This window comes from Macaca nemestrina, chromosome 4, assembly GCF_043159975.1.
Source record: "Macaca nemestrina isolate mMacNem1 chromosome 4, mMacNem.hap1, whole genome shotgun sequence".
NCBI classification, from domain to species: Eukaryota; Metazoa; Chordata; class Mammalia; order Primates; family Cercopithecidae; genus Macaca; species Macaca nemestrina.
The window spans coordinates 49,632,679-49,647,006 of NC_092128.1; positions in this window are offsets into that span (position 1 = coordinate 49,632,679).

The window sequence follows — 14,328 nt, forward strand, 5'->3', positions numbered from 1 at the left end:
ATAAATAAAAACAAAGCCAAAAAATCCTGGAGTTGGGAATTACAATAACTTAAATGCAAACTTCACAAGAAAGGGGATTTTAACTGGTAAAAGAAAGAGTCAGTGACCTTAAAGAAAGTCAATTGGGATTTTTCCAACTGAGGGATAAAAAGAAAAAAATAAAGAATAACAAACAGAGCCTCAGATACATTTTGGACTCTATGAAACACACTAACATATGCATAATGAGAACCCCAGAGGAGAAGTAACAGAGAAAAAAAAATTTTTAAGAATTAGCAAAGATTTGAATAGACAGTTCTCCAGAGAAGATATACTAGTGGCTAATAAGCACATGAAAAGATACTCAGAATCATCTGTCCTTTGGGAAAGGCAAATTAAAACAAACAATAAAATAGCACTTAACATCCAGTATGATGGCTGTAATAAAAAGCCAACCAATACGTGTTGCCAAGATAGGGAAAAAATGGAACACTCATATTGCTTGTGGGCATATAAAATGGTGCAGCTGCTTTGGAAAATATACTAGTTTGTACTTCGTCAAAATGTTAAACATAATATTACCATGTGACGCAGTATCTGCACTCTTAGGTATATACCTCAAAGAATCAAAGACATATGTTCACACAAAAACTTTTACATGAATGTCTACAGAGTCATTATAAATGACAGACATAAAGTGGAAATCAGCCAAATGCCCATCAACTGATGATTGAATAAACATGATGTGGTGTATACATACAGTGGAATACTATTTGGCTATAAAAAGCAATGAAGTTACTGTATATGCTATACCATGGATAAACCTTGAAAACCTTATGCAATGTGAAAGATGGCAGACTAGAAAAATCTCAGGTCATTTGATTTTATCTCTCAGCAAACTATTGCAAGGACAAAAAACCAAACACTCCATTTTCTCACTCATAGGTGGGAATTGAACAATGAGAACACTTGGACAAGGAAGGGGAACATCACACACCAGGGCCTGTCATGGGGTGGGGGAGGGGGGAGGGATAGCATTAGGAGATATACCTAATGTAAAGGACGAGTTAGTGGGTACAGCACACCAACATGACACACGTATACATATGTAACCTGTACATTGTGCACATGTACACTAGAACTTAAAGTATAATAATAAAAAAGAAAGAAAAAGAAAGAGAAAGAAAGAAAGAAAGAAACAAAGAAAGAAAGGAAGGAAAGAGAAAGAAAGAAAAAGAAAGAAAGAAAGAAAGAGAGAGAGAAAGAAAGAAAGAAAAGAAAAGAAGAAAAGAAAAGAAAAGAAAAGAAAAGAAAAGAAGAGAAAAGAAAGGAAACTAAAAATGTTTGGTGAAGTCTTGTTTTATGTTCAAGACAAATAAAAAAGAAAATTTCAATGATGAAGACTTCAAAAGCAAATGAGACAAAACCAAAAATAGACAAATGGGACTTAATTAAAGTAAAACACTTCTGACAGTAAAAGAAATAATCAAGAGTGAAGAGACAACCCACAGAATCGGAGAAAATATTTGCAGGCTACACATTTGATAAAGGACTAATATATTCGAAATCTATAAGAAACTAAAACAACTCAACAACAGCAACAAAATAACAACAAAATAGCCCCATTAAAAAGTGGGCAAAGCACATGAACAGACATTCCTCAAAAGAGGATATACAAATGGCCAAAAAGCACATGAAAAAATGCTCAACTATGTTAATCATCAGAGAAATGCAAATCAAAAACACACTGAGATACCATCTTATACCAGCACTTGTATCCCCTAAATCTATACACATTAAAATTAAATTAAAAAAAAACAAAAAAGAAATGTTAATAACAGGCAAATCTCCAGAAACTAAATTAGATTATTGGTTGTTAGGGGATGAGGGTAGGGCAGCATGTTGTGTGACTGTTAATGAGTATGGAATTTTGTTGCTATCATATAAAATTTGAAATCTTTAATTTTTTATTTTAAAAAATTGCTTTTAGACAGAAACCTAACATTTTAACATGTTTCACCACATTGATTTTGTCTTAAGAAAAGAAACTGCAAATAATCTTGAAATTTTTCTGTTAGAAAGTTGTACAATATCCCTACTTACTTTCAGGCCACCTTAATCATGAATCTGGCATGTATTTATAGTACATTTATAAAATTGTTTCATATGTTACTGAGTAATAGGTAGTATTCTGTGTGTAGTTTTAATTTATATAAATGTAATTATATTATGTTTTTTCAAAAGCTTTTTTACTCATGTTCCAGAGATAATCATGTTCTGATTCTAATATTCATACTTTTAAAACTGTTGTGTAGCTGTCTTATGACATCAGCACAATTTATTTGCGATAACTTGAAATTTCTGCTTTTGTACTCAGTTCATTTTTGAGGTAGAATGTTCATAAACAATTAGCAGCCTAGAAAAAATATGGTCTTTTGTTCTTGTGCAGGTTATTACCAAACTTACATAATGATAAAACATCTGGTTTAAATTAAAAGTTTTAACTAGATATTTTGCTACATGATGACAAATATCAGTACTTACTGGGTATTTGGACATTTGAAATTAGGTAAACAAAATATCTACTTATTTTTCAACATTTAGATGTCTGATATTTTGCTTAGAACTATTAAAAATAGTATTTTTCTAACTTTATTTTATAGGTTTGATCTATTTTAATGCAAATAACTTAGAGAATTATTTTGTTTACTTCAAGCAAACAAAAATAGCATTATAAATACATTTAGATAATTGTGACAATGATACAAATCTTCATTTGTCTGGTAAATTGTAATAATATCATACTTCTTTTCATTAAGAAGATCCTCTGGTACCTAACTATGTGGCTTTAGGTAAGATACTTTGTGTCTCAGTTTACTCAATTCTAAATTGTACAGTGCAACTAAAGATAGTAGCTACATTTTTCATTTCTGTAAAGATTAAATAAGTTAATTTATGTAAACTTTGCTCTTTGCCAGATAGTGCTTGGCATAGAGTAAACGTACAATAAATATTAGGGTTTTTTAATTCTTTTACATTTTAAGACAGTTCATTTTTCTCTTCCTATTTTCATGTATTTTTTGTCATTTTGTTATTTGTGTTTGTTTGTTTGTTTGTTTGTTTTTTGAGATGGAGTCTTGCTCTGTCACCCAGGCTGGAGTGCAGTGGTGTGATCTCGGCTCACCACAGCCTCCGTCCCCTGGGTTAAAGCGATTCTTGTCCCTCAGGCTCCTGAGTAGCCGGGACTACAGCCACACACCACCATACCCAGCTAATTTTTGCATTTTTGTAGAGATAAACTTTTGCTGTGTTGGCCAGGCTGGTCTTGAACTCCTTACCTCAAGTGATTCACCTGCCTAGGCCTCCCAAAGTGCTCAGATTACAGGAATGAGCCACCACACCTGGCCCCCATGTATTATATTTTTAAATGCATTTTTATTTTAAATGCATTCTTATTGCTTTTTTCCTGTTTCCTGTGGGCAAATATTTGTTTAAATATTCCCCCAGAAATCTCCTAAAATTCTGTAAATACGTCAGTCACTAAATCTTGTGTCAAGATTAGCATGAACCTCAAATTTCATAAATTTTTTTCTAGTCTGGGATTCTTTTTAAGTTCAAATCCATATATATTCTGTTCCAAAAGGTAATAATACCAGTGGTACGTAGCACAAATAAGACAAGGATAAAAGGAAAAATAAAATGATGTTCATAGAAGTTAAGCTTAATGAAGGATCAAATCAGCAAGAGAAATAAGCTTTATTGGTGTTTCAAATCCTAGGTTAAGTAAATGGAAATAATTATTAAGTGGAGTGCCTAGGCTTATAGATACCTGTGCTCTATTGCTACCACAGAAAGGCATAGAAAATGAAAAACTGAGGGACACATAAATAAAATGGTGTCTGTGATTAAAATTTACTAGTTTCAGGTCCTACATGGGAAATCAGGAGTTGGCTCTATGTTAGGACTTTCAAGGGCAATGGCTTCAGTGTCAGAGCTTCCTAAGGATCAGGATAGTTGATCATTGCAAAACATAACCAGATTGAGAATCAGAATCACTGTAGAAAGCCATCGAGACTACTGTGGCCTGAAACTGGGTAAAGAGCAGAGCCTAGAGAAAAGCAGGGAGTCTGGTAACTTGGACAAAATGTGACTAACAAGACAATAAACTAAAATTGAGGATTCAGTCTATTGAAGAAAAATTCATCACAGAACCCACTGTTTATACAATATCCTGTGATAGTGATATGAGATGTTAAAAACCATGTTAGGTTTAATCAGTACATATACTGTATAAATGGTAATTTCAAAAATTCAGAAACACAAACATTGTGATATATGCCTTGGGGAGCAATTCAGGTGGAAGTAATTTTGATTCCTGATCCTGATTTTTAAAGGTAAACTACTAACAAAGATTCAATAAATAAATCTGCCTTAATTTAAATATTTAGAACATTTTAACCACTGTGCTATGACACGAGTATACATAAAATACACAGTTCTTGAACTCAAGAAGTTCAGGCCCCTTTGAAAAATAAAACTCACAAATAATTTTAAAAATCAATACAGTGGAATAAACAGGACTATGATGGAGAATATAGACAGATGATTATCTTGATATAACTTTTGGTTTGGGAAGATCACTATGGAGAATATTTTACAATATTGAGGATATTTTTTTTCTTCCTATAGTTAGTCTGGTCCACCAGAAAGGGAAGAATGCAAATTTTCTGCTTGATCAATGGGGTAGACAGTAAGGGTGTTTACTGATACACAGAAGACAAATTGAAAGGGAAGCATGTAAGTAGTGGGATGATTTGGGTAGGAAAATGAATCAAGAGTTCCACTTTGGATTATTTGCATTTGAGAGGTCTGTAATACATCAAAGTGGATATGTCAAATAGTCACTTGAAGATGTGAATCTGGAATTTAGAAGACAGACTTTATATAAACAAAGGAGTGGCCGGGCGCGGTGGCTCAAGCCTGTAATCCCAGCACTTTGGGAGGCCGAGGCGGGCGGATCACGAGGTCAGGAGATCGAGACCATCCTGGCTGACACGGTGAAACCCCGTCTCTACTAAAAAATACAAAAAACTAGCCGGGCGAGGTGGCGGGCGCCTGTAGTCCCAGCTACTGGGGAGGCTGAGGCAGGAGAATGGCGTGAACCCGGGAGGCGGAGCTTGCAGTGAGCTGAGATCCGGCCACTGCACTCCAGCCTGGGCGACAGAGCGAGACTCCGTCTCAAAAAAAAAAAAAAAAAAAAAAAAAACACACAACAAAGGAGTTATTATCATAAGGTTGGCATATAAATGCATAAGAATAGATAGGACCACCAGTGATATAATGTAGAAAAAAATACCCAAGGATTAGAATTGAGATTTTATGGTTAACAGTAAAAATGTAAACAGAGTTTTTAAAAGAAATTGCAATATTAATGTATGATAAAATATCAACGGTATCCCATGTTCATGGGTTGAAATAATACTCTTAAAATGTCATACTACTCAAGTGATCTACAGATTAAATGCAATCCCTACCAAAATTCCAATGGCATTTTTCACGTAAATATAATAAACAATCCTAAAATTCATATGGAATCACAAATGACTAAAGCAATCTTGAGCTAAAAACAAAGTTGTAGGCATCACACTATCCGATTTTAAAATATACTGCAAAGCTACAGTAACCAAAGCAACTTGATACCAATATAGAAACAGGTATATAGACCAATGGAATAGAATAGAGAATCCAGAAATAAATCCACATATTTACAGTCAAGCGATTGAAACCAACCCCATAGTCCCATAAAATGTTCTTTCGAATAAACATGGAAATTGACCTTTCTGGTCTTAGAGCTTGAAATTTAATATTTGTTTTACCTGAGTTCCTTCCTCAGGAAAATACCTACAGGCATTTCAAAAACAAAACAAAACAAAACAAAAACAAAAACAAAAACCCAAGTATCATAAAACTGAAACTCACCAGACCACCACATCCAGTCAATGAGACACCAAACCCCTCATTCATCATTATTGCTTCCTTGCCCTCCCTAGCTCCTACTTTCTTACACATGGTCACATTTCTTCCATGCTGTTTAAAAGCCTGGTTTTAGTCACTCAGGGAATGAATGTGAGGCTGAGCTCCCATCTCCTAGGCTGCAACACTGATTAAAGCCTTCTTCCTTGTCAATACTTGCCATCTCAGTGATTGGCTTTCTGTTTTGCAAGCAGCAGGACCTAGACCAAATCCTTGGTGTTTCGGTAACATAATATTCAACAAAAGTGCCAAGAACAAAGAATGAAATTGGACTCTTATCTCACACCACGTACAAAGGTCAAATCAAAATGGATTAAAAACTTAAGACCTGAGACTGTACAGGGAAAGACACTTATTGACGTTGGTCTGGGCAAATTTTTTTTTTTTTTTTTTTTTCTTTGAGACGGAGTCTCGCTGTTTCCCAGGCTGAAGTGCAGTGGCGCGATCTCTGCTCACTGCAAGCTCCGCCTCCCGGGTTCGCGCCATTCTCCTGCCTCAGTCTCCCGAGTAGGTGGGACTACAGGCCCCCGCCACCACGCCCAGCTAATTGTTTTGTATTGTTAGTAGAGACGGGGTTTCACTGTGTTAGCCAGGATGGTCTCGATGTCCCGACCTCCTGATCCGCCCACCTCGGCCTCACAAAGTGCTCGGATTACAGGCGTGAGCCACCGCACTCCGCCGGCAATAATTTTTTGAATATGACCCCCAAAACACTGGCAAACACAAACTCAAAGTAGGTTAATGTGATTACATCAAACTAAAATCTCCACAGCAAAGGAAAAAAGAAATGAAGAGACAGCCTATGAAATAGGAGAAAATATTTGCAAGGAATAAATCTGATATCCAAAATACATACAAAACTCAAACAATTCAATAATGAGAAAACAACCCAATTAAAAATTGACAGAGGATCAGACATTTCTCAAAAGAAGACATACAAGTGGCCACCAGGTACATGAAAAAATGTTCAACATTACTAATTATCAGGGAAATGCATAGTACAGAAAACAATCAACAAAGTGAATAGACAACCTACAGAAAGGGAGAAATATTTACCAACTGTCCATCCAACAAGGGATTAATAACCAGAATACTCAAGGAACTCAAGCAAGTCACTAACAAAAAACAAAAAAACTGATTTAAAAATGGGCAAAATGACTGAATAGACATTTTTCATAAGAAGACATACATATGGCTAACAGGTGTACAAAAAAATGCTCAACATCACCAGTCAGCAGGGAAATACAAATCAACACCATGCTGAGATATTATTTCACCCGTTAGAATGGCTATTATCAAAAGGAAAATAAAATAATAAATGCTGGTGAAGATGCAGAGAAAAGGGAAGGCTCACACACTGTTGGTGGGAATGTAAATTAGTACAGCCACAATGGAAAACAGTATGGAGGGTCCTCAAAAAACTAAAAACAGAACTGCCATGTAATCATGTGATGCAGTAATCCCACTGCTGTGGATGTTTGTGTATGCATATATATATCTTCAATATATTAATTTCCTTTATATACATTGTATATAATAATTATATATAAATTATGTACAATATATAATTTATATTGTATATATAATATAAAATATAACAATTTAATATATAAAATATATAATATACAATTACATATATTAATTATATTACATATTATATTACATATTATATTATATATAATATATTATACATATATTATATAGTGCATTATATATTATATATAATGTGTTATATATTATATGTGTTATATATATTATATATAAAGGAAATTCATATATTGAAGAGATGCCAGCACTTCCATGTTGAGTGCAGCATTTCTGACAGTAGCCAAGACATAGAATCAACCTAAGTGTCCATCAACAGATGAATGGATAGAAATAATGTGGTATATATATACAATGGAATACTAATCAGCCCTAAAAAAAAAATGAAATTCCATCATTTGTGGCAATGTGGCTGGAACTAAATGTCACTATGCTATGTGAAATAAGCTAGGCATAGAAAGACAAATATTGCATGTTCTCACACATATGTGCAAGCTGAAGCAGTGAATCTCATGGAGGTGGCTACCAGAGGCTGGGAAAGGAAGCAGAGGAAGAGAAACATGAAAGTGTTGGTTAATGGGTACATTTAAATGGAAGGAATAAGTTATAATATTTAATAGTACAGTTGGAAAATTATAATTAACTATAATTTATTGTATATTATAAAGTAATTAGGAGAAAATAATTACAATGTTTTCAATGCAAAAAAAGATAAATATTTTAGTGATGCATATCCCAGTTACTTTGATTTGATTGTTACACATTATATTTGGGTCTTAATATGTATAACTATTATATATTAGTAGAAACATTTAAAATAATAAAAATATAATCAGAAACATTGCTTAAGAAAATAAGACCAAAAACATTTCAATATTAGCACTACATTTTCTGTCATTCTTTCTGAATGGACCCTTGTCCTTGCCCTCCACTCTGAGGCAGGAACTTCCTGTCATGTCTTCTGCAAGTCTTTCTATGCCTATCCCTGAAAACTCTCATTTTCTAATGGGAATTCTATTCCAATCCTGCTACTTCGCCCACTTTTTTTTTCCCCTCACATATTTTTGTTTGTTTGCAGCAGGGATTTGAAATCTCTGACTGGACAGAAATGACTTCAGAATTTGCGGTAGTAGATCGAAGAAGAGTGCTGTATTCTGCCCACTACACTATGCATCCAAAAAGTGGAGACAGAGGACATTGTATTGCTGGGCTCAGGGTTTCTGAATCAAGAATCTCAGTTGATGGTGGCTGAGGGAGTAGCATGGAGCAAGGGGTGAGGCCTGGAGGTGGGAGGTAGTTGCTTGTTATACAACAATCTTGTTTTCTTCCTATCTCTATTTCATCTTAGTCTCATCTCTACTTCATGAAGTGAAACCAGGTAGGTCTTTCACAGGACTTTGTCACATAGTTTTCTTACTACTCCCAATCCCTTCAAAACAAAACAAAACAAAAGAAAACTCTATTTTTCAACTGTCTTACAATCAGAGAAAGTGCCACTAATTTTCTAGCACTTGGGTTTTATTTTGTCAGTTTTTATCTGTGACCTTTTAAAATCTTGTTCTATGCTTTCATTATATTTTAGTGAGAAGTTGAGACAGCTTTCCTATGTGCCATTTTGATCTAATAATCTTTCTTGAGTTGTGAAAATTGTATCATGTACAGAGAAGGTCATTCTAGGGAAGCACAAGTAAAAAGTTTTTGTAGTATCTGAGACCATGGAATTTTCAGAAAACTCTGATAAATAGGATTTGGCTTGGGACATGATGTGGGTGTCAGTAAATGAGTGAAAATGTGGCTGAAAATAGGTGGGCCACCTGTTGATTCTTCACAATCTGTGAAAGCACATTTTCTGTTTGCAAAAAGAACACCAACTAAAAAGTAGTGTCCATATTGCACTATTGAGGAACCATAACTGATTGTTTTATCATTTCAGCCATATTTCTAAAGCAGTAATTGATGCTCTGGTTTGAATAGAGTAGTCTCTATGTGAACAATTTATGAGGATGTAGGATCTATCTAGATTCTCTTGGTATAAACTGGTTCACGAATTGCTGAAACTAAACCAAGCTGCTGGCTAAAAGAATAGTTTATAAAATATTGTGCTCTGAGGTTTTCTTGTAAAGAGCCTAGTTCTGGACTATCATGTTCCACAGAAATAGGTACCCTTATAGCCAACTACGCACTCAACTATTTCACCTCAGAACATGCCAGACTAAAGGGAAAGACAAATGTGGAATCCACCCATTGCCACTGCTACTTGTTTTAAAGTCTGATTTCTTGGGGAATGGACAGAACTGATTTCTCAAATTCTTTATTGGATCTCTATGTACCCCAGTTTCGTGCCACATTTATTATACTTTCCCCAATGCATTCCTTAACCAAAGGATCATTCTACAACATTTTCTGAGCTATTACCATGCATTAGACATCGTTTATGCCCAGCCCTTAAAAGAGTACCTAGTTTTATAGTATAATCATTTTGCTTAAGAGCAACTAAAGGTAAGCCATGTCAGCTTAGTTATTAAATGACTAAGATTTATGCTTCAGTAAATGTCATCTGAATTGGAATGAAAAGGGGTGATGCTACAATAGCATTGTTAAGATCATAAAGTCTTACCAACCTGTCTAAAGAAACCTGAATAAGTAAAACATTTGAAGGCAAAGTCTATGCCAGTTCTTTTCCAATGTATGTTTTAGGGAAACTCCTCTACTCCTACATACACAATGAAATAAATAAATAGATAATATATTTTATCATCATAAAAGTTACTTTGATAGGAAAACCATACTATAATAACTTCATATATTTTTCTTAAATCAAAGGTTCTTTAAAGACCCCACTGAAAATATTAATTTGTAAATCCTCTATGACCTAAAATATTATAGCATCAACATTATCAGTCAAGTAGTTTGTTCAAAAGTTTATAAATAGGGTAAAACTCAAGCTACCATTAACTTTAACTCACCACATTACACTATACATCTTAATTATGATTTCATTAATGGTTATATACTTTCTTGAACTATCAGTATCTATTTTGCTCATAGCACATCTTGTTTTACCTTCATATATTTCAAATACAAGTGATTTGTCTTTATATTAGTGATATTATCAAGGGAAGTACCATTTAGAAACCCTGATGTCTGGGCAAAAGTCATTTTGGAGGTTTTCAAAATGTAATTTGTAAGAAGACTTTATCAAAATGTTTTAGAGTGTTGACTTCGGTTTCAAACTACCCAAAGTATCAGTAACAGAATGGGTTTCTACCAGTGTCAAACCCCTGCCCCCTAGTAGTTCAGCTACTGTGTGCTAGTGATTAGGGTCTTGAACTTTCCATTTCCATATTTACAACGTGGAGATCATATAGTACAGCCTCAGGTCTGTGGTAATATTGGAAAAAGATAAATCAACTAAAGTGCTTGTAAGACTCCCTGGCACATAGTATTTAATAAATGGTAGGTATTAAAGTGTAAGGACGTATGATAAATAATAAATATTAGTTTAATCATTTATCTTGTGTAATGTGGCTCCTTAAAGCACTGGTCTTGCTGTAATATTGTCCAAATAATAAACCTTTAAATATGGACCACTGAAAACTTGGTATAGCTAACTTTGTCACTAAATAGGGATGCATTCCCACATGAACTGAAAATAATTTCATCATGAGAGGAGAAAACATGAAACTTGCAATCTTTCTTGTCTTTGGTCTTTCTTTATCTTAAATTAAATTAAAGAAATATCCCCCAAGCTTCTGAGAAACCAGGTTAGTATCCAATGAGCATACAAGGGCAAATAAGACATGTCCCTGTCCTTAAATAATTTTACAGACTAGTGCCATATAGACACATATAGAAAAAATGAAGAAGTAGTCTACTGTGACCCTTTATGTGCTGAAAGTGTAAATAAGGAGATCCAGAAATGAAGGAGATGGAGGATGCCTGGAATAGATGGCATTAGAGCTAGGTCACTCCATGAATAGGTATATGTACCAAAGCAGAAAAATGAGGAGTGATGTGTCTTTCCAACAGAGGAAACATAGGGCTCAAAGGCAGAGAAGCCAACAGGAAAGTTCAAGAAGAGTTCTGGCACATTTGTATCAATTTGTAGTGCATATAATTGTAATGGGTATATTTGAAAACACAACATTTAATATTAGTACCTTGACTTAAGAATAGATGCTGGCTGGCACATTGGCTCATGCCTGTAATCTCAGCACTTTAGAAGATCAAGGTAGGAGGATTGCTTGTAGTCAGGAGTTCAAGACCAACCTGACTGGTTGATCTTGCAATAAAACAAGACCCCCATTGCTACAAAAAAAAAAATTAAAACATTTGCTGGACATAGTGGCGTGTGCCTATGGCCCCAGCTACTTGGGAGGCTGAGGCAGGAGAATCACTTGAGCCCAGGAATTGGCCCAGTGAGCTATGATTGTGGCCACTCTACTCCAGCCTGAGCAATAGAGAGAGAGACCCTGTCTCCAGACAAAAACAAAAACAAAAACAAAAAAACAGAATAACGAAAAAAAAAAAAAACACGAATAGATGACAATAAATTAAGGCACAATTTCATTTTTCTGAATAAAATTTAATTTTATTACTTAAACATTTGCTTAACCAAAAGAGTTCAAACTATTAGTACTATTTTACTATTACTACAGCTCCTGTGTTTTTCAAAAATATTTATTATCTGCCAATGATAAAAGACTTCCTAGCCTTTGAAATATAATTATTTTAGACAAAATTTAGATATTCACAATCCAGAAGCATCAAAATACATATCTTTTTTCCTATTTCAGATTTCCCAGTAGGAATTGTAGCTGTTTTCTATTTTATGGCCTAATGCCAAAAGGAATTTTATTAGTCAAATGAAGTTAACACATTTTCATTTCTAACTGAGGGTAATTTACTTCCTGCTGGTCATTTACAGTTTCCTCTCTTAATGACTGACTTAGTAAAAGTGAAAGACAGCCTCAGGCTGCTTCTCAACAGGTCATTAACAAGTTGTAAATGAGAGGAACATTCAGACTATCACTTCAATCATACCTCTGTATCGAAATTTAAAAATTACTAACTTGTTTTAGATCATGAGGAGCTCTTATCTGAAATACTCATTCTATTCCCAGCCTCATGGTGCCCTGTAGTGTGAATTACCTAAAGGATATTTTGGCAAGAAGTAAGGCTTAAGCTTGTGTATTTTTTGTTAAATTTATTTGTATTCAATGCATTATCATAAAACGAATTCCATGTAATCATAATTCATACCAAGACAAAGAATAGTAAATAGTACCCTTCCAAAACCCACTTTCACCTTGTTCTAGCCAAACCTCTTTCCACTTCCTTCCCATCCAAAGTTAACCAATATCTTTGCTTCTATGGAAATCCTTCCTGGCTTTTCTTTATAAAGGAAGTTTGTTCTTTAGACACCAATTAAATGTGCATATAAACACTATATATAAGTACTATATAGGGTATTGAGACTACTATACTAGAGTGTATTAAGAATACTATACTTGTGTTTCTCCTTATTTTGAACTTTAAATATTTAGAATCATACAGCATTTGCATTTTTAGTTTGGCTTCTTTGGTTCAACATTGGCTTTATGAGATTTAATTATGTTATTTACTGTAGCAATACTTGATTATTCATTTTCACCGCTGAATACTTTTTTTTACTTCTACAAAGAAACACAATCTGTTTATTCATTTAATGCCAATTGAAAATTCAATTTATGCCTGTTATGTGTATTGCTGTTATGGAACATTCTGTTACACATCTCTTAGTGCACATGTGCATGAATTGCTGTTGGGTATATATCTGGATGTATGATTTTGGTTCTTAAAACCTATGCAGCTTCAACTACCATCTATAGTTCTCAATTTTTCTCACATATCAGTAGTTTATGTGAGCTCCCAAAGCTATATATTCTCATCACCACTTGGTATTCCTCAGAATTTTTAAATTGCATTCATTCTGGTGAGTGTTATAGAGGTTACCTCATTAAAGTTTCAACTTTCATTTTCCTTTGTACTAATGATTTTGAACTACTTTTCATATGTTTATTGAACATTTTGATATCTTTTCTTTTTGAGACCAGCCTGGCCAACATGGCAAAACCCCGTCTATACTAAAAATGCAAAAATTAGCTGGGCGTGGTGGCAGGTGCCTGTAATCCCAGCTACTTAGGAGGCTGAGGCAGGAGAATGACTTGAACTCAGGAGGCACATGTTGCAGCGAGCCCAGATTACGCCATTGCACTGGATGACAGGAGCTAGACTCCTCCGTCTCAAAAAACAAACAAACAAACAAAAAACAAAAATCATTACTTCAGTTACCAATTTTTCTGTTCCTTGCAATAGAAAAGTAGTAGTGATATCATGGATGCACGTGTTGTAAATATATTTTTTCCATTTCTTGGCTTATTTCCCCATTTCTTCAATAGAGTTTTATAAAGCAAATAAATTCTTAATTTCAATTTTAACTCATCCACTTTTTTTTTTTTTAAATATCTGGCAAGAGTTTTCTAAATTTTACTTTAAGGAGTCATTTCATGACTTCGAGGTCAGAAAAATAATCTCCAATATTATGTTATAGAATCTTTATAGCTTTGCTTTTGCATTTAGATCACCTTCCTCCCCCAACTTTATGTGATCTTATATTCAGTATCCAATAAAGATCAAAATTCTTTTTCATAGAAATATCAAACTGCCAGCACTATGTAATGATGGTATTACTCATGCTGTTTAGTCTGCAATAAAACCCCCTTGTCGTAA